At 50.4% G+C, this 20,085-nt stretch overlaps 1 protein-coding gene across 2 annotated transcripts in view; it reads left to right on the top strand.

Moving 5' to 3' along the window:
- LOC128691137 (ras GTPase-activating protein raskol) overlaps nucleotides 1–20,085 on the top strand; it is a 791,339-nt gene that overhangs the window by 634,531 nt on the left and 136,723 nt on the right. The window lies entirely within an intron of this gene.

Below are 20,085 nucleotides of genomic sequence, written 5' to 3'. Positions count from 1 at the left end.
CCAAAATTCTTAAATTTTAGACCAGCTGTCGTCTCCTGCTCTAGCAATAAAATAAATAATATTCATTCTGTATTAACGTTAGTAGAATAGAATTACCGACAATATGTTAGGTAAAATGACACAAGTGCAACTATTGTGATATTTTACTGTGGCAACGTTTCGCTCTCCATGAGCTCTGTCAAGCCGTTAACGGCTTGAGCTCCTGGAGAGCGAAATGTTGCCACAATAAAATGTCACGTTAGTTACACCTGTGTCCTTTTACCTACTATTCATCTTGCTGGACTTCCCTTCCTTGCAGCCTCCTCCTTGGCTCACAAGCGTAAGTGTCAAGTACTCAGCTTACTTCCCACAGCTCCTAAGTCCTATCCTCTGCTTCTTCAAGTAGCGAGCTGTCGCAGTTGGCCCTTCATTCAACAAGGTCCTCTCGTCCAGCATGGCACTAATGTAACAAGGTCCTTTTATCAAACATTACAACCCTCTCGCTCCAACATATCACATAGAACTTATAGCCTATTTAACATATTCCTTTTATCAAAATGGCTTTCTAGCAGATAAAACAGTAATCAAGAGGCTATCTTCCCTAACGTGGCCCTTTAAAAACTTAATTTTTCCTCACTTAAAATGGCATCCTCCAATATGGTTGTTTCTTTCCCTAACATGGCACTTTCTATAGACCCCCACCATGCACCCATTGCCCTAGTATGTGCCTTTCTATAGGTCACCACCATGGCTCTCTGTGTCTCCATCATGGTAATATTCACTGACATAAACTCGGCCCTCCTTTCTATAACTGTTGGATGACATCCGTGATAACTCTCTTACAAACGTCACTATGACAGAGATCCTTCACTGTTGTTCCTCTCTATACGAGTTCATTTACAAACATTCCTCTATAACAGTTCTTCAAGAAATGCTTCTTGACAAGACTCGTGTTTCTCTGCAAGAGTAATTTCCACGAATGCTTCTACAGTACGCAATGGTTCCTTCACAAGTGTCCCTGAGCAGCAGCAGATACTTAACAGATACATCTGTCACAGGGTGTTAAAACATACCAAACCCGCCCTCCATACCTGCTCCAAATTACTAATCTTTATCATATATATATATGCCGTGCCGAATAGGTAAAATTTGCGATTGTGTCTTAAACAGCAACACTCTTCTTGCCGAATAAGGCAAGAGAAAATTTGTGTATGCAATAATTTCGCAGAAATAATTCTTAACCTAACGAAAAAAAATAGATTTCATTGTGTTTGTTTATTATTAAATTACTGTAAACTTATCTAAAATATTTAATTGGATTAGGATAAATTAAAATGTACTTGTTACAATAAGGTTAGGTAAGTTTTCTAAGGCTCTTTTGGTACGAAATTATTAATTTTTACATTAACATTAATGAAAAAAAATCTTTAAACATATAAGAATTTTTTTTTGAAAGGACTTAATTTTAAATGTATGTATGTATGTGTGTGTGTGTGTGTGTGTGTGTGTGTGTGTGTGTGTGTGTGTGTGTGTGTGTGTGTGTGTGTGTGTGTGTGTGTGTGTGTGTGCGTACTCACCTAGCTGAGGTTGCAGGGGTCGAGTCCTAGCTCCTGGCCCCGCCTCTTCACTGGTCGCTACAAGATCACTCTCCCTGAACCGTGAGCTTTATCATACCTCTGCTTAAAGCTATGTATGGATCCTGCCTCCACTACATCGCTTCCCAAACTATTCCACTTCCTGACTACTCTGTAGCTGAAGAAATACTTCCTAACATCCCTGTGATTCATCTGTGTCTTCAACTTCCAACTGTGTCCCCTTGTTGCTGTGTCCCATCTCTGGAACATCCTGTCTTTGTCCACCTTGTCAATTCCTCTCAGTATTTTGTATGTCGTTATCATGTCCCCCCTATCTCTCCTGTCCTCCAGTGTCGTCAGGTCCAGGTCCAGGTCCAGGTCCAGTGTGTACTCACCTAATTGTGGTTGCAGGGGTGTGTGTGTGTGTGTGTGTGTGTGTGTGTGTGTGTGTGTGTGTGTGTGTGTGTGTGTGTGTGTGTGTGTGTGTGTAGTGAACTGGTTTGTAAGTATAAAATTTCCTGCAACACACACATTAAAGAGACGAACATCTTTATCAGGAGAAACGGATCCACACATTCTATCAGCAAGACGGGAACTCTGCTTCAATGGAGAGTATAATGTGATGACAAAATGCACCTCCAGAAGGCCATCTCTTTGTCTCTGTCTATGTCTGTCTCTCTCTGTCTCTGTCTCTCTGTCTCTCATCACATGCACACACAACACCCGCTAAAACTTCCATTCCTGCGTACTTATCGAACCAGGCTGTGTTACCTATGTGGGCCTGCGGGGCGCTTACAGTTACAGCCTAGTTGAACATGCAGTCAGGTTGGCCTCAGACCGAAGGAGAGTCAAGCGATGATCGAGACCAGTCACAGGTATGTCACGAGTGAATTATATAGGTATGCAGGTGACCCTCTTGTATTTTCTCAGTCAGGTATTGCTGGAAACTAATTACTTTAGCAATTAACTGTTACCGTGGTATTAGAATAAGTTGCTCAAAGCTCTATACAGCACCATCATGTTAGATAGCTCACTTCCTCTAGAACTCTACGCGCTATCACATCACCATAGAGCTTTACCTTCCTGAAGCTCTTCATGTTATCACCAAAGAGCTCTTTCCATAACTACACAAACAGCCATCTCTACAGAGTTTTCTTCACGTTTTCACCACAGCTTATCTGTCTGAAGCTCTACACACAGCAGCCACTACAGAGCTTCAATGGTCTCAAGCTCTATCCATCAGAATCACATCCTCAGGAAGCTCTATTTTCTAAAGTACCTAGTGTTCATCACCACAGAGCTTTACCTTTCTAAAGCTCCACACACACATTACCATCACTACAGAAATGCATGTCAGCACCTCTACACACCTCCATCACATTAACGAGAAATCCCGTCAGTGTCATTCAAGTTACTTGCTTCTGTAAAAAAGTCTGTCAACACGTTCCGGTACACACAGGCCAGTCCGACACTCATACTGTCCCAAATATTCTTCCATGAAATGAACTCAGTTTCAAACGTGTTTGAACTGCCTCAGCGCGTTTTCAGTGAATTTTTCTAGTTCTGACAGTAACTGGGGGAGAACTAGACGTAATAATCACGCCATCTGCTCCCACAAGTGTTTTTTGTTAAAATGCAATTTTAAACCACGAGAAACACTGCATCATTCTGTTATCGTGGCTGAATCACGGAGAGGACGGACACTCGCCTTGTGGATAATATCCAGCGCTACAATGAAACAATGTATACGCTGTTACATACATGCGTGAAATTTACACTTAATTGCAGTAGCGGAAACTATGGGTGGCCACAGAGCATAAACATATAAATGTTCGAAATTATTACATATTTTGAGATCAGAGATTAAAGTGACGCACATGTAGTGGTTAGGCTTTCAAGGGTAACAAACAAAGGTTGCCACTAAGTTGCGAAGCAGGGCGAGGCAGCTATCGAACTGCGGCCTAGAGGAGAGGGAAGAGTGATGCCTGGTACCCAGGCAGCCTCGCTTGGGACACTGCGCCCCTGACAAGTGGTGTACCCTGGGGCTGCTCTCTGAGTCCTCTTGTGTTCATCGCACTCATCCCTCTCTCTCTCTCTCGCTCTCTTTCTTTCTTTCCTGCCCTAATCTCAACCACTTGTCCTATTAACGCTATTATGAACCATATACCATACCTTTGAAGGGTTTGGAGAGTTTTCCTGCTGCCGCAGCCTGGCCCTGGGCTAGGCTTATCTAGTGTTTGCCTGGTCAACCCAGGCTGTTGCTGCTGGCGGCTCGCTGGACCACATATACATCGGTACAAGTGGTAATGCTTCACAGTAATGATTTACGAGAGTTCCTGGTTCCTGATGAAGGAAACTTAGCGTAAGGTATCACAACTATTTTTCCCTTAGATCAAACCAAATATCCTTCCAGTCCCCGTCAACATACACACACACACATACACACACACACACACACACACACACACACACACACACACACACACACACACATACATACACACACACACACACATATATATATATATATATATATATATATATATATATATATATATCAAAAAGAAGGGCTAAACTACAAGGGCTAATAATAATAATGCTAGTGGAAAGGAAGGAATTGCGAGGCTACAGTTAGGTTGTTGTAATGTGTCACAAGTCTTCAAGGATGGTAGTAGTCTGCAGGACGGATATAAAGCTGAGTTGCTTGCTGACAACATTACTCATTGATCCTAATCATTACCACCCACTTCACCTCTTCCAACTATCCGCCCTCCACCATGAACCATAATTATACACAGACACTGCAGGAGATTAAGATAAAAAACAAAAAGTTAGTGACCTTCCTGTGGCATCATCACAGCACCGCTGCATTAATAAAAATAATAATTAATATAAAGAACAGAGAAGCACCTAACGTACGTTATGAGATTTCCCAGGCATAAATCCCAGTAAGTCCTAACACCCAAACATTTCGGGCCTGTTTACTTGCATGTACTCAGTGTTCCGGGGATCACTGGGACCTTCACCAGACCCCCCCGGGTTGATGGTCTGATCAATCAGGCTGTTGGTGCTAGTCGCATGGAGTCCCAAGTATGCAACATAGCCTGGCTAATCAAGACTTTAGAAACTTAAAAACTTCCCTCTAAAAGACACTCTAGGGTTCTGCTGTAAATTCTCCTTATGTATAAAAGAATGGTGTTGAAGAGTCTTGGTCCCTTTACACCTACTGAGTTATTTTTTTAGCACACTCATTGTACCTTTGCTTTTCAATTTGGACATTTTGCATCATTTGCCATGCCTCTCACTCTCGTAGGGAGTGACTTCGATGTGCAGATTTGGAACCAATCTCTCCAGAATTTTCCAGGAGAAAATTATGAAGCATCTTTCTCGCCTACGTTCTAGAGAATATAGTTTGAAGCACTTCAAATATTCTCAATAATTTAGGTGCTTGATTGAATTTATACGCGCAGTGAAGATCTGCGAGGTAAATGTACAGCAATATTCCAGTTCAGAGTAAAAACAGGTAAATGATCGTTCTTGTTCATTCAGTCGAGCATGAATCCTATGAAAGTGTTATCCTATAACAATCCCGCCCGGGGTCTCCGTCTCCTGCGTCCACTTGAGTGGACGCAAGAGACGCAATAACGAGCAGCTGAGTATGAGGTCCTCTGCTGCCACTTGGGAGCACACAAGCAGCGTCATCAGAGACTTCATTTAGAGAGCAGCACAAGGCAGACACCCCCCTCTCCACCCTGTCCCCTTGTTCCTACAGCAACACCCCCCTCTCCACCATGTCCCCTTGTTCCTACAGCAGGCACCCCCCTCTCCACCATGTCCCCTTGTTCCTATAGCAGACACCCCCCTCTCCACCCTGTCCCCTTGTTCCTACAGCAGACACCCCCCTCTCCACTCTGTCCCCTTGTTTCTACAGCAGACACCCCCCTCTCCACCCTGTCCCCTTGTTCCTCCAGCAGACACCCCCCTCTCCTCTCTGTCCCCTTGTTCCTACAGCAGACACCCCCCCTCTCCACCCTGTCCCCTTGCTCCTACAACAGACACCCCCCTCTCCACCCTGTCCCCTTGCTCCTACAGCAGACACCCCCCTCTCCATCCTGTCTCCTTGTTCCTACAGCAGACACCCCCTCTCCACCCTGTCCCCTTGTTCCTACAGCAGACACCCCCCTCTCCACTCTGTCCCCTTGCTCCTACAGCAGACACCCCCCTCTCCACCCTGTCCCCTTGCTCCTACAGCAGACACCCCACTCTACACCCTGTCCCCTTGTTCCTACAGCAGACACCCCCTCTCCACTCTGTCCCCTTGTTCCTACAGCAGACACCCCCCACTCCACTCTGTCCCCTTGTTTCTACAGCAGACACCCCCCTCTCCACCCTGTCCCCTTGTTCCTACAGCAGACACCCCTCTCTCCACTCTGTCCCCTTGTTCCTACAGCAGACACCCCCCTCTCCACTCTGTCCCCTTGTTCCAACAGAGACACCCCCCTCTCCACCCTGTCCCCTTGTTCCTACAGCAGACACCCCCCTCTCCACCATTTCCCCTTGTTCCTACAGCATACACCCCCCTCTCCACCCTGTCCCCGTGTTCCTACAGCAGACACCCAGAACTCCACTCTGTCCCCTTGTTCCTACAGCAGACACCCCCCTCTCCACCCTGTCCCCTTGTTCCTACAGCAGACACCCCCCTCTCCACTCTGTCCCCGTGTTCCTACAGCAGACACCCCCCTCTCCCCGTGTTCCTACAGCAGACAACTCCCTCTCCTCTCTTTCCCCTTGTTCCTACAGCAGACACCCCTCTCTCCACTCTGTTCCTTGTTCCTACAGAATACACCCCTCTCTCCACCCTATCCCCTTGTTCCTACAGCAGACACCCCCCTCTACACCCTGTCCCCGTGTTCCTACAGCAGACACCCCCTCTCCACCCTGTCCCCTTGTTCCTACAGCAGACACCCCCGTCTCCACTCTGTCCCCTTGCTCCTACAGCAGACACCCTTCTCTCCACCCTGTCCCCTTGTTCCTACAGCAGACAAAGCCCTCTCCACCCTGTCCCCTTGTTCCTACAGCAGACACCCCCCTCTCCACTCTGTCCCCTTGTTCCTACAGAAGACACCCCCCTCTCCACCCTGTCCCCGTGTTCCTACAGCAGACACCCCCCTCTCCACCCTGTCCCCGTGTTCCTACAGCAGACACCCCCTTCTCCACCCTGTCCCCGTGTTCCTACAGCAGACACCCCTCTCCACCCTGTCCCCTTGTTCCTACAGCAGACACCCCCCTCTCCACCCTGTCCCCATGTTCCTACAGCAGACACCGCCCTCTCCACCCTGTCCCCTTGCTCCTACAGCAGACACCCTCTCCACCCTGTCCCCGTGTTCCTACAGCAGACACCCCCGTCTCCACCCTGTCCCCGTGTTCCTACAGCAGACACCCCCCCTCTCCACCCTGTCCCCGTGTTCCTACAGCAGACACCCCCCTCTCCACCCTGTCCCCGTGTTCCTACAGCAGACACCCCCCCTCTCCACCCTGTCCCCGTGTTCCTAAAGCAGACACCCCCCTCTCCACCCTGTCCCTGTGTTCCTACAGCAGACACCCCCCTCTCCACCCTGTCCCCGTGTTCCTACAGCAGATACCCCCCTGTCCACCCTGTCCCCGTGTTCCTACAGCAGACGCCCCCCTCTCCACCCTGTCCCCGTGTTCCTACAGCAGACACCCCCCTCTCCACCCTGTCCCCGCGTTCCTACAGCAGACACCCCCTCTCCACTCTGTCCCAGTGTTCCTACAGCAGACACACCCTCTCCACCCTGTCCCCGTGTTCCTACAGCAGACACCCCCCTCTCCGCCCTGTCCCCGTGTTCCAACAGCAGACACCCCCCTCTCCACCCTGTCCCCGTGTTCCTACAGCAGACCCCCCTCTCCACCCTGTCCCCGTGTTCCTACAGCAGACACCCCCTCTCCTCTCTGTCCCCGTGTTCCTACAGCAGACACCCCTCTCTCCACCCTGTCCCCGTGTTCCTACAGCAGACACCCCCCTCTCCTCTGTGTCCCCGTGTTCCTACAGCAGACACCCCCTCTCCTCTCTGTCCCCGTGTTCCTACAGCAGACACCCCCTCTCCTTTGTCCCCTTGTTCCTACAGCAGACACCCCCTCTCCACTCTGTCCCCGTGTTCCTACAGCAGACACCCCCCTCTCCTCTCTGTCCCCGTGTTCCTACAGCAGACACCCACCTCTCCTCTCTGTCCCCGTGTTCGTACAGCAGACACCCCCTCTCCACTCTGTCCCCGTGGTCCTACAGCAGACACTCCCCTGTCCTCTGTTCCCGTGTTCCTACAGCAGACACCCCCTCTCCTCTCTGTCCCCGTGTTCCTACAGCAGACACCCCCCTCTCCACCCTGTCCCCGTGTTCATACAGCAGACACCCCCCTCTCCACCCTCTCCCTGTGTTCCTACAGCAGACACCGCCCTCTCAACCCTGTCTCCTTGCTCCTACAGCAGACACCCCCCTCTCCACCCTCTCCCCTTGTTCCTACAGCAGACACCCCCTCTCCACCCTGTCTCCGTGTTCCTACAGCAGACAACCCCCTCTCCACCCTGTCCCCGTGTTCCTACAGCATACACCCCCCTCTCCACCCTGTCCCCGTGTTCCTACAGCAGCCACCCCCCTCTCCACCCTGTCCCCGTGTTCCTACAGCAGACACCCCCCTCTCCACCCTGTCCCCGTTTCTACAGCAGACGTCCCCCTCTCCACCCTGTCCCCGTGTTCCTACAGCAGACACCCCCCTCTCCACCCTGTCTCCGCATTCCTACAGCAGACACCCCCCTCTCCACTCTGTCCCCGTGTTCCTACAGCAGACACTTCCTCTCCACCTTGTCCCCGTGTTCCTACAGCAGACACTCCCCTCTCCACCCTGTCCCCGAGTTCCTACAGCAGACACCCCCCTCTCCACCCTGTCCCCGTGTTCCTACAGCAGACCCCCCTCTCCACCCTGTCCCCGTGTTCCTACAGCAGACACCCCCCTCTCCTCTCTGTCCCCATGTTCCTACAGTAGACACCCCCTCTCCACTCTGTCCCCCGTGTTCCTACAGCAGACACTCACCTCTCCTCTCTGTCCCCGTGTTCCTACAGCAGACACCCCCTCTCCACTCTGTCCCCATGTTCCTACAGCAGACACCCCCCTCTCCTCTGTCCCCGTGTTCCTACAGCAGACACCCCCTCTCCTCTCTGTCCCCGTGTTCCTACAGCAGACACCCCCTCTCCTCTCTGTCCCCGTGTTCCTACAGCAGACACCCCCTCTCCACTGTCCCCGTGTTCCTACAGCAGACACCCCCTCTCCACTCTGTCCCCGTGTTCCTACAGCAGACACCCCCCTCTCCTCTCTGTCCCCGTGTTCCTACAGCAGACACCCACCTCTCCTCTCTGTCCCCGTGTTCGTACAGCAGACACCCCCTCTCCACTCTGTCCCCGTGGTCCTACAGCAGACACTCCCCTGTCCTCTGTTCCCGTGTTCCTACAGCAGACACCCCCTCTCCTCTCTGTCCCCGTGTTCCTACAGCAGACACCCCCCTCTCCACCCTGTCCCCGTGTTCATACAGCAGACACCCCCCTCTCCACCCTCTCCCTGTGTTCCTACAGCAGACACCGCCCTCTCAACCCTGTCTCCTTGCTCCTACAGCAGACACCCCCCTCTCCACCCTCTCCCCTTGTTCCTACAGCAGACACCCCCTCTCCACCCTGTCTCCGTGTTCCTACAGCAGACAACCCCCTCTCCACCCTGTCCCCGTGTTCCTACAGCATACACCCCCCTCTCCACCCTGTCCCCGTGTTCCTACAGCAGACACCCCCCTCTCCACCCTGTCCCCGTGTTCCTACAGCAGACACCCCCCTCTCCACCCTGTCCCCGTTTCTACAGCAGACGTCCCCCTCTCCACCCTGTCCCCGTGTTCCTACAGCAGACACCCCCCTCTCCACCCTGTCTCCGCATTCCTACAGCAGACACCCCCCTCTCCACTCTGTCCCCGTGTTCCTACAGCAGACACTTCCTCTCCACCTTGTCCCCGTGTTCCTACAGCAGACACTCCCCTCTCCACCCTGTCCCCGAGTTCCTACAGTAGACACCCCCTCTCCACTCTGTCCCCCGTGTTCCTACAGCAGACCCCCCTCTCCACCCTGTCCCCGTGTTCCTACAGCAGACACCCCCCTCTCCTCTCTGTCCCCATGTTCCTACAGTAGACACCCCCTCTCCACTCTGTCCCCCGTGTTCCTACAGCAGACACTCACCTCTCCTCTCTGTCCCCGTGTTCCTACAGCAGACACCCCCTCTCCACTCTGTCCCCATGTTCCTACAGCAGACACCCCCCTCTCCTCTGTCCCCGTGTTCCTACAGCAGACACCTCCTCTCCTCTGTCCCCGTGTTCCTACAGAAGACACCCCCTCTCCTCTCTGTCCCCGTGTTCCTAGAGCAGACACCCCCTCTCCACTCTGTCCCCGTGTTCCTACAGCAAACACCCCCTCTCCACTCAGTCCCCGTGTTCCTATAGCAGACACCCCCTCTCCACTCTGTCCCCGTGTTCCTGCAGCAGACACCCCCTCCCCACTCTGTCCCCGTGTTTCAACAGCAGACACCCCCTCTCCTCTCTGTCAACGTGTTCCTACAGCAGACACCCCCCTCTCCTCTGTCCCCGTGTTCCTACAGCAGACACCCCCTCTCCACTCTGTCCCCATGTTCCTACAGCAGACACCCCCTCTCCTCTTTGTCAACGTGTTCCTACAGCAGACACCCCCCTCTCCTCTGTCCCCGTGTTCCTACAGCAGACACCTCCTCTCCGCTCTGTCCCCGTGTTCCTACAGCAGACACCCCCTCTCCTCTCTGTCCCCGTGTTCCTACAGCAGACACCCCCTCTCCTCTCTGTCCCCGTGTTCCTAGAGCAGACACCCCCTCTCCACTCTGTCCCCGTGTTCCTACAGCAGACACCCCCTCTCCTCTCTGTCCCCATGTTCCTACAGCAGACACCCCCCTCTCCACTCTGTCCCCGTGTTCCTACAGCCGACACCCCCTCTCCTCTCTGTCCCCGTGTTCCTACAGCAGACACCCCCTCTCCTCTGTCCCCGTGTTCCTACAGCAGACACCCCCTCTCCTCTCTGTCAACGTGTTACTACAGCAGACACCCCCTCTCCACTCTGTCCCCGTGTTCCTACAGCAGACACCCCCTCTCCTCTCTGTCAACTTGTTCCTACAGCAGACAGCCCCCTCTCCTCTGTCCCCGTGTTCCTACAGCAGACACCCCCTCTCCTCTCTGTCAACGTGTTCCTACAGCAGACACCCCCTCTCCACTCTGTCCCCGTGTTCCTACAGCAGACACCCACTCTCCTCTCTGTTCCCGTGTTCCTACAGCAGACACCCCCTCTCCTCTCTGTCCCCGTGTTCCTACAGCAGACACCCCCTCTCCTCTCTGTTCCCGTGTTCCTACAGCAGACACCCCCTCTCCTCTCTGTCCCCGTGTTCCTACAGCAGAAACCCCCTCTCCTCTCTGTCCCCGTGTTCCTACAGCAGACACCCCCTCTCCTCTCTGTCCCCGTGTTCCTACAGCAGACACCCCCTCTCCTCTCTGTCCCTGTGTTCCTACAGCAGACACCCCCTCTCCTCTCTGTCAACGTGTTCTTACAGCAGACACCCCCCTCTCCTCTGTCCCCGTGTTCCTACAGCAGACACCCCCTCTCCTCTCTGTCCCCGTGTTCCTACAGCAGACACCCCCTCTCCTCTCTGTCCCCGTGTTCCTACAGCAGACACCCCCTCTCCACTGTCCCCGTGTTCCTACAGCAGACACCCCCTCTCCACTCTGTCCCCGTGTTCCTACAGCAGACACCCCCCTCTCCTCTCTGTCCCCGTGTTCCTACAGCAGACACCCCCTCTCCACTCTGTCCCCGTGTTCCTACAGCAGACACCCCCCTCTCCTCTCTGTCCCCATGTTCCTACAGCAGACACCCCCTCTCCTCTCTGTTCCCGTGTTCCTACAGCAGACACACCCTCTCCTCTCTGTCCCCGTGTTCCTACAGCAGAAACCCCCTCTCCTCTCTGTCCCCGTGTTCCTACAGCAGACACCCCCTCTCCTCTCTGTCCCCGTGTTCCTACAGCAGACACCCCCTCTCCTCTCTGTCCCCGTGTTCCTACAGCAGACACCCCCTCTCCACTCTGTCCCCGTGTTCCTACAGCAGACACCCCCTCTCCACTCTGTCCCCGTGTTCCTACAGCAGACACCCCCCTCTCCTCTCCGTCCCCGTGTTCCTACAGCAGACACCCCCTCTCCACTCTGTCCCCGTGTTCCTACAGCAGACACCCCCTCTCCACTCTGTCCCCGTGTTCCTACAGCAGACACCCCCCTCTCCTCTCTGTCCCCGTGTTCCTACAGCAGACACCCCCTCTCCACTCTGTCCCCGTGTTCCTACAGCAGACACCCCCTCTCCACTCCGTACCCGTGTTCCTACAGCAGACACCCCCTCTCCTCTCTGTCCCCGTGTTCCTACAGCAGACACCCCCTCTCCACTCTGTCCCCGTGTTCCTACAGCAGACACCCCCTCTCCACTCTGTCCCCGTGTTCCTACAGCAGACACCCCCCTCTCCTCTCTGTCCCCGTGTTCCTACAGCAGACACCCCCTCTCCACTCTGTTCCCGTGTTCCTACAGCAGACACCCCCCTCTCCTCTCTGTCCCCGTGTTCCTACAGCAGACACCCCCTCTCCACTCTGTCCCCGTGTTCCTACAGCAGACACCCCCCTCTCCTCTCTGTCCCCGTGTTTCTACAGCAGACACCCCCTCTCCACTCCGTCCCCGTGTTCCTACAGCAGACACCCCCTCTCCTCTCTGTCCCCGTGTTCCTACAGCAGACACCCATTCTCCACTCTGTCCCCGTGTTCCTACAGCAGACACCCCCCTCTCCACTCTGTCCCCGTGTTCCTACAGCAGACACCTCCTCTCCTCTCTGTCCCCGTGTTCCTACAGCAGACACCCCCTCTCCACTCTGTCCCCGTGTTCCTACAGCAGACACCCCCTCTCCACTCTGTCCCCGTGTTCCTACAGCAGACACCCCCTCTCCACTCTGTCCCCGTGTTCCTACAGCAGACACCCCCTCTCCACTCTGTCCCCGTGTTCCTACAGCAGACACCCCCTCTCCACTCTGTCCCCGTGTTCCTACAGCAGACACCCACTCTCCACTCTCTCCACTTGTTCTTACAGAAACCTTAGAAACCTTATTTAACATTATTATAACAAACGCAATTTAATTTAGCTTAATCCAACTAAATATATTTTAGATAAGTTTACAATAATTTAATAATAAACACACACAATGAAATATATTTTTATCGTTAGGTTCAGAAGGATTTTTGCGAAATTATTACATACACAAATTTTCGCTTGCTTTATTCGGCAAGAAAAGCATTGCTATTTAAGGCAAAATCGCAAATTATCATAATTATTATATAACTATTATATAGCAGGGTAACTGCACATTGCAGGGTGTTTCTGCACTTTATCACAGGGTAGACCAGCACGGGGTTTCCACACCCTAAATGCCATACAGAAGGTCTAGCCAATTTTAAAGGAGAAAAATGACAAGAAAACAAACACTGAAGAATACAGTAACACTGCCTCATTCCTCCGTGTTTGTGTGTGTTTCATGACTGATATCCTGGCACTGAAATATATCCCTGGGGGACGCCACCCCGGGACACCCCACGTTCGATGCAAGCCGCTGTTTACTGTCACTGACACCACCACCCATGACACCCAGACCCCTGGAGTGTTACCTCTGACCCCTGGAGTGTGACCTGTGTACGTGGTGCGGGATGAGAGAATTTATTTTACCCTCAGCTGTTAAGACACATCTTCTCACTTCTCTCTCCTTGCAACGAGAGGTGTCCATTTGCATTACCCTACACATCTGCATTACCCTACACATTCAGATCACTGTCTCAGATATAAAGCTAATATCTTAAATTTTACAACAGATAAGAGAAATTAAGAAAATAAATCAATATATACTCCTGTCTACCTACCTAGTCTACCTGGAGGGCATTCCGGGGATCAACGCCCCCGCGGCCCGGTCCATGACCAGGCGCAGCCAGTGGCCACCCATGGCCCTCCAGAATTACAACTACTGATACCAATAACAAAATCCCCCCAACAAACACAGAATACAACCTCGTTCATATTTGCTAATATACAGGGCCTTAAGCCATCCACCAACAACAAAATACCTTTTATCAGTGGACTTCTAGTGGAGTCTAATGCAATGTTTGCAGCCTTCACAGAGACTCACACAAAAGATCACTTTGACAGTGAAATATGGATAAGTGGTTACAACCTTTTTAGATGCGACAGAAAAAACAGGCAACAAGGGGGGGTTGGCCTGTATGTCAAAGAGTCCCTTATCTGCACGGAGTTGCTGAACACCACAAATGAGGTAGTTGAAGTTCTATCAATAAAGATCGAGAACCAAAACCTAGTCATTGTGGTTGTATACAAGCCACCAGATGCAACCTCACAACAGTTCAAGGAACAGCTACTGAAAATTGATTACTGTTTGGAAAACCTTCCAGCTCCATCCCCAAACACCTTACTGCTTGGTGATTTCAACCTAAGGCATACAAAATGGAAGAATGTAGCAAATAATGTTATAGCTGAAACAATCCCCGGAGGTAGCGCAGATGAAAGGTCACACACACATGAGCTACTAAATCTCTGTGAAAAACACACCTTAAACCAGTAGATAGTGGAGCCAACAAGACTAGAAAACACACTTGACCTTATCTTCACAAATAATGAGGACCTGATAAGAGACATAAGAATATCAAAAACAACTAATTCCGATCACAACCTAATCGAAGTCCAGACGTACATGCATAGGGGTCCTGATCAGCAGAATGCATGTACCTGTGAAGGTGTCTTCACAAAATACAACTTCAACAACAAGAACATCAACTGGGACCAGGTAAACCATGTCCAATACGAAACATGTTGGGAAGATGTCTTAAATGACATGGATCCAAACCAGTGCCTTGAAAGGATCAACTTCCTGGCAGCCAAAGCATGTTCTAGGCATATTCCCCTAAGAAGAAGAGCAGGAGTAAACTGGAGAGAGAAAGACGCTCCCTCTACAGAAGACGACGAAGAGTCACTGAGCTCCTCAGGAGTGCTAGAATATCTGATACACGAAAGGAGGCGTTGACCAGGGAAGTGGAAACTATCGAACTTAAGTTAAATGACTCTTACAGGAACCAGGAGAGGCAGGAGGAGCTTAAAGCTATTAGTGAAATTGAAAGAAATTCAAAATATTTCTTTTCATATGCCAAAAACAAGGCAAATACCACATCAAGTATCGGGCCCTTACTCAGACAGGATGGGACTTACACAGATGACAACAAGGAAATGAGTATTTCACTCATTGAAATCCCAGTGCGACTCTGTGTTTAGTGAACCACTAATTGGTCTGAGGATCGACGACCCAAATGATTTCTTCATGAATGAGCCTAAAACTCCATAAATGTATGCCAGATTTCCGACATTACCCTAACTCCGATAGATTTCGAAAAAGCCATTGACAACATGCCCATGCACTCAGCCCCGGGCCCAGACTCCTGGAACTCTGTTTTCATTAAGAACTGCAAGAAACCCCTCTCGCGTGCCCTAAGTACACTATGGAGGAGGAGCTTGGACATGGGTGAAATTCCACAGTCACTTAAAACAACGGATATAGCCCCACTCCATAAAGGTGGCAGCAAAGCATTAGCTAAGAACTATAGACCAATAGCTCTGACGTCCCACATCATAAAAATCTTTGAAAGAGTGCTAAGAAGCAGGATTGCAAATCACCTGGATTCCCAAAATCTGCACAATCCAGGGCAACATGGGTTCAGGGCAGGTCGCTCCTGCCTCTCATAACTACTGGATCACTATGACATGGCCTTGGATGCACTGGAAGAAAATCAGAATGCAGATGTAATATACACAGACTTTGCAAAAGCATTTGACAAATGCGATCATGGCGTAATAGCCCATAAAATACGTGCTAAAGGAATAACTGGGAAAGTGGGGAGATGGATCTTCAACTTCCTAACAAATCGAACACAAGAGTAGTGGTCAACAGAGTTAAATCGGAGGCTGCCATAGTGAAGAGCTCTGTTCCACAAGGCACAGTACTCGCCCCCATCTTATTCCTTATCCTCATATCAGACATAGACAGAGATATACACCACAGCACCGTATCATCCTTTGCGGATGATACTAGGATCTGCATGAGGCTGTCATCTGCTGAGGACGCGGTTAACCTCCAAGAAGATATAAACAAAGTTTTCCAGTGGGCAACGGTAAACAATATGATGCTCAATGAGGACAAATTCCAACTACTCCGTTATGGAAAACTGGAGGAGATAATAACTAGAACAGAGTATACTACTGACTCCGGCCATACAATAGAGCGGAAAAATAATGTAAGGGACCTGGGAGTAGTGATGTCTGAGGATCTCACTTTCAAGGATCACAACAGTGCCACGATCGCACATGCAAAGAAAATGATTGGATGGATAATGAGAACTTTCAAAACGAGAGATGCCAAGCCAATGATGATCCTTTTCAAATCACTTGTTCTCTCTAGGCTGGAATACTGCTGTACATTAACATCTCCATTCAAAGCAGGTGAAATCGCAGATCTAGAGAGTGTACAGAGATCCTTTACTGCACGTATAAGTTCTGTCAAGCACCTTAACTACTGGGTATGCTTGGAAGCACTTGACTTGTACTCGTTGGAACGCAGGAGGGAGAGATATATCATAATCTACACTTGGAAAATCTTGGAAGGAATGGTCCCAAATCTGCACACAGAAATCACTCCCTACGAAAGTAAAAGACTGGGCAGGCGATGCAAAATGCCCCCAATAAAAAGTAGGGGCGCCATTGGTACACTAAGGGAAAACACCATAAGTGTCCGCTGCCCAAAACTGTTCAACAGCCTCCCATCAAGCATTAGGGGAATTGCCAATAAGCCCCTGGCTGCCTTCAAGAGAGAGCTGGACAGATACCTAAAGTCAGTGCCGGATCAGCCGGACTGTGGCTCGTACGTTGGACTGCGTGCGGCCAGCAGTAACAGCCTAGTTGATCAGGCCCTGATCCATCGGGAGGCCTGGTCATGGACCGGGCCGCGGGGGCGTTGATCCCCGGAATAACCTCCAGGTATCCAGGTAAGGCCTTCATGTGGATCAGGGCTTGATCAGCGAGGCTGTTACTGCTGGCCGCACGTAGTCCAACGTGCGAACCACAGCCCGGCTGATCCGGCACTGACTTTAGGTATCTGTCCAGTTCCCTCTTGAAGACAACCAGAGGTCTATTGGTAATTTCCCTTATGGCTGGTGGGAAGCTGTTGAACAGTACTGTGCCCCTGTTAACCTTTCTTGAGGCCTAGTTCCTAGGCCTTTTGTGTATCCACCGTCTACAGGATAGAGAGTGCTCAAACTTGCCATTACCGTCCATACGATGGATAGTGGGGTGCACAAAAAACCAGCCGCTTCAGGGGTAAAAATCTATGTCTCCTAAAAGTCTCGTATAGTAGCCAGAGCTGAAATCTGTTTACAGACACATAAACAGAGCGTCACAATGGCATGGTTGTGTGAACACCACCGCAAGACTATATCATGTTAAACGTCGCTGTCACCCTGCCTACAGCAACCACCCTAGTGCAGCCAGGCCTGGTCTGGGACCGGGTTGCGGGAGCGATGACCCCCCTCCCCGAAGCTGAAGGATCGGGAGTTCGATTCCCGGCGTCGCAGTAAAGTTAATTGCTTAAAACCACTCGTTCGTGAATGCAGTAACATATACATGCACACACACGCACACGCAGACGCACACGCGCACACACACACACACAAAAAAAAAAACACAGAGTTGAATGATAGCTCAAGGCCTTTCGTGTTGCAATCAACACATCAAGAGCTTGCAATGTTGCAGAAATGAGTAAGAGATCTCAGCAGATTCGTTCAGAGAGACGCTATTGTTAAGAATCTTAGCTAAGATATACCTTTGTTGAGTTTCAAGTCTCTACTCCCGGAGTCCGGCCATGGGGAAGATTCATCTGGTGCTAGACTAATCAACCAGGCTGTTGCTGCTGGTGGCCCGTTGCCCCCACATATCCGTAACAGCCTGGTTGATCCGGCACCTGGTGAAGATACTTGTCCAGTTTCCTCTTGAAGACTTCTACACTTGTTCCAGCAGGTAGATCATGTCGCTATGTTGCGCAAACGATAGATTTCCGTACGCGAGTCGCCCTCGCATCCCAAACTCGCGGTTCGCGATACCTGAGGTGACAGGAGAGGAACAATTCATCGTGACCTCCCGCGGCAACCTTCATGACCCGCGGTCATGGGGTGACGTCGCGAAGGTCACACCACAGGCGGGGCCGCAGTTTACGCTGTTACCCGAGCTCCGCTAATAAGCATAATCACAGGTGTTACCACACCATACCTCACCTGTCTAGTGTTGCCACACTCGCGTGCAATACATAGGGCGTTTTTGCGTTTGGATATTGGTACGACTGTCACCGCCTTTCCGTCTCGCTCTATCAGTATGACTGTCACTGTCTGTCTCGCTCTATCTCTTTCGTTGGTTTATGGGAGTTTAAACCCTATCGACTACACGAGGGTCATTAAGGCTGCATGTAACCTGTATACCATCATAGTTACTTTAATCACTAAAACAGAGATTAAAATTAACTCTCATCAGCATATATACCGTATTTTCCGGCATATAAGGCGCACAACAAGTGTCATAACGGTAAATCAGTAATTATATTCAAGTGTTAATTACCCTCTTACTTTACGCTTATATGCCGTAAAATACAGTACGCCGCTACATACATCTCTCTGTGTATATACCAATCGTGAGATGGAATTATTTTCACAGCGATACGATACAGCTCATGACACAGGGAGAGAGTGGACCTCGTAGCGACCAGTGAAGAGGCGGGGCCTAGGAGCTGTGACTCGACCCCTGCAACCACTGAGTACAAATAGCTGAGTACGCGTGTGTAAATGATTTCCAGTGGAAAGTTGCGGAGGGTTCACCGCCCCGGGGGTCCCAGACCAAGAATTCTGGTTCCTCCACTCATCCAAACATTACTTAACTGTACAATAATAAATCGCAAAAAAATATACAAGGAAAACGATTTACAAAGACCATCTCCTTTTATAAGACCACCTCCATTTACACGACCTCCATTTACAAGACAACATCCGTTTACAAGACCACATCCATTTACAAGACCACCTCCGTTTACAAGACCACCTCCATTTACAAGACAACATCCGTTTACAAGACCACCTCCATTTACAAGACCACTTCCATTTACAAGACCACCTCCATTTACAAGACCACCTCCATTTACAAGATCACCTCAGTTTACAAGACCACCTCCATTTACAAGATCACCTCAGTTTACAAGACCACCTCCATTTACAGACCACCTCCGTTTACAAGACCTCCGTTTACAAGACCACCTCCATTTACAAGACCACCTCCATTTACAAGACCACCTCAGTTTACAAGACCACCTCCATTTACAAGGCCACCTCAGTTTACAAGACCACCTCAGTTTACAAGGCCACCTCCGTTTACAAGACCACCTCCGTTTACAAGACCACCTCCGTTTACAAGACCACCTCCATTTACAAGACCACCTCCGTTTACAAGACCACCTCCATTTACAAGACCACCTCCGTTTACAAGACCACCTCCGTTTACAAGACCACCTCCATTTACAAGACCACCTCCGTTTACAAGACCACCTCCGTTTACAAGACCACCTCCGTTTACAAGACCTCCGTTTACATGACCACCTCCATTTACAAGACCACCTCCATTTACAAGACCACCTCAGTTTACAAGACCGCCTCCATTTACAAGACCACCTCCATTTACAAGACCACCTCCATTTACAAGACTGCCTCCATTTACAAGACCACCTCCATTTACACGACCACCTCCATTTACAAGACCGCCTCCATTTACAAGACCACCTCCATTTACAAGACCACCTCCATTTCTTCTTCTTATTATTATTATTATTAATATTATTCTTGAAGACAAGGGTGTGTTGGTAACTCCCTTGACAATGAAATATGGCAAACAAGCAACGTTAGTGCACCACTTGCACACTTCCCTCTACCTGAGAAAAGGACTGCCTCTGGCAGGTGTCCTTGTTCTTGCACAAAGACAGTCCTGGGAACATCAAAACAAATAGAGAGCTCCTGGCCACATTCGATGATCAAGGTGCTATTGTGGTGACCACACTCCCACAGTGTGGCAAGGTCACACACACAAATGGGTAGACTCCCTCACACACGTACTATCAACTCTCACCCAGGCCTGGTTCCTAGACCTTCTCTGTATATGTATGCTCATGCGCTACCCTCCACAGGATGGATAGAGAGTGCACAATAAATCAGCAACTTCGGTGGCAAAATCTAATCTAATCATCACCAC

This window comes from Cherax quadricarinatus, chromosome 27, assembly GCF_038502225.1.
Source record: "Cherax quadricarinatus isolate ZL_2023a chromosome 27, ASM3850222v1, whole genome shotgun sequence".
Lineage (NCBI taxonomy): Eukaryota > Metazoa > Arthropoda > Malacostraca > Decapoda > Parastacidae > Cherax > Cherax quadricarinatus.
This window is presented reverse-complemented; position numbering and strand designations above follow the sequence as displayed.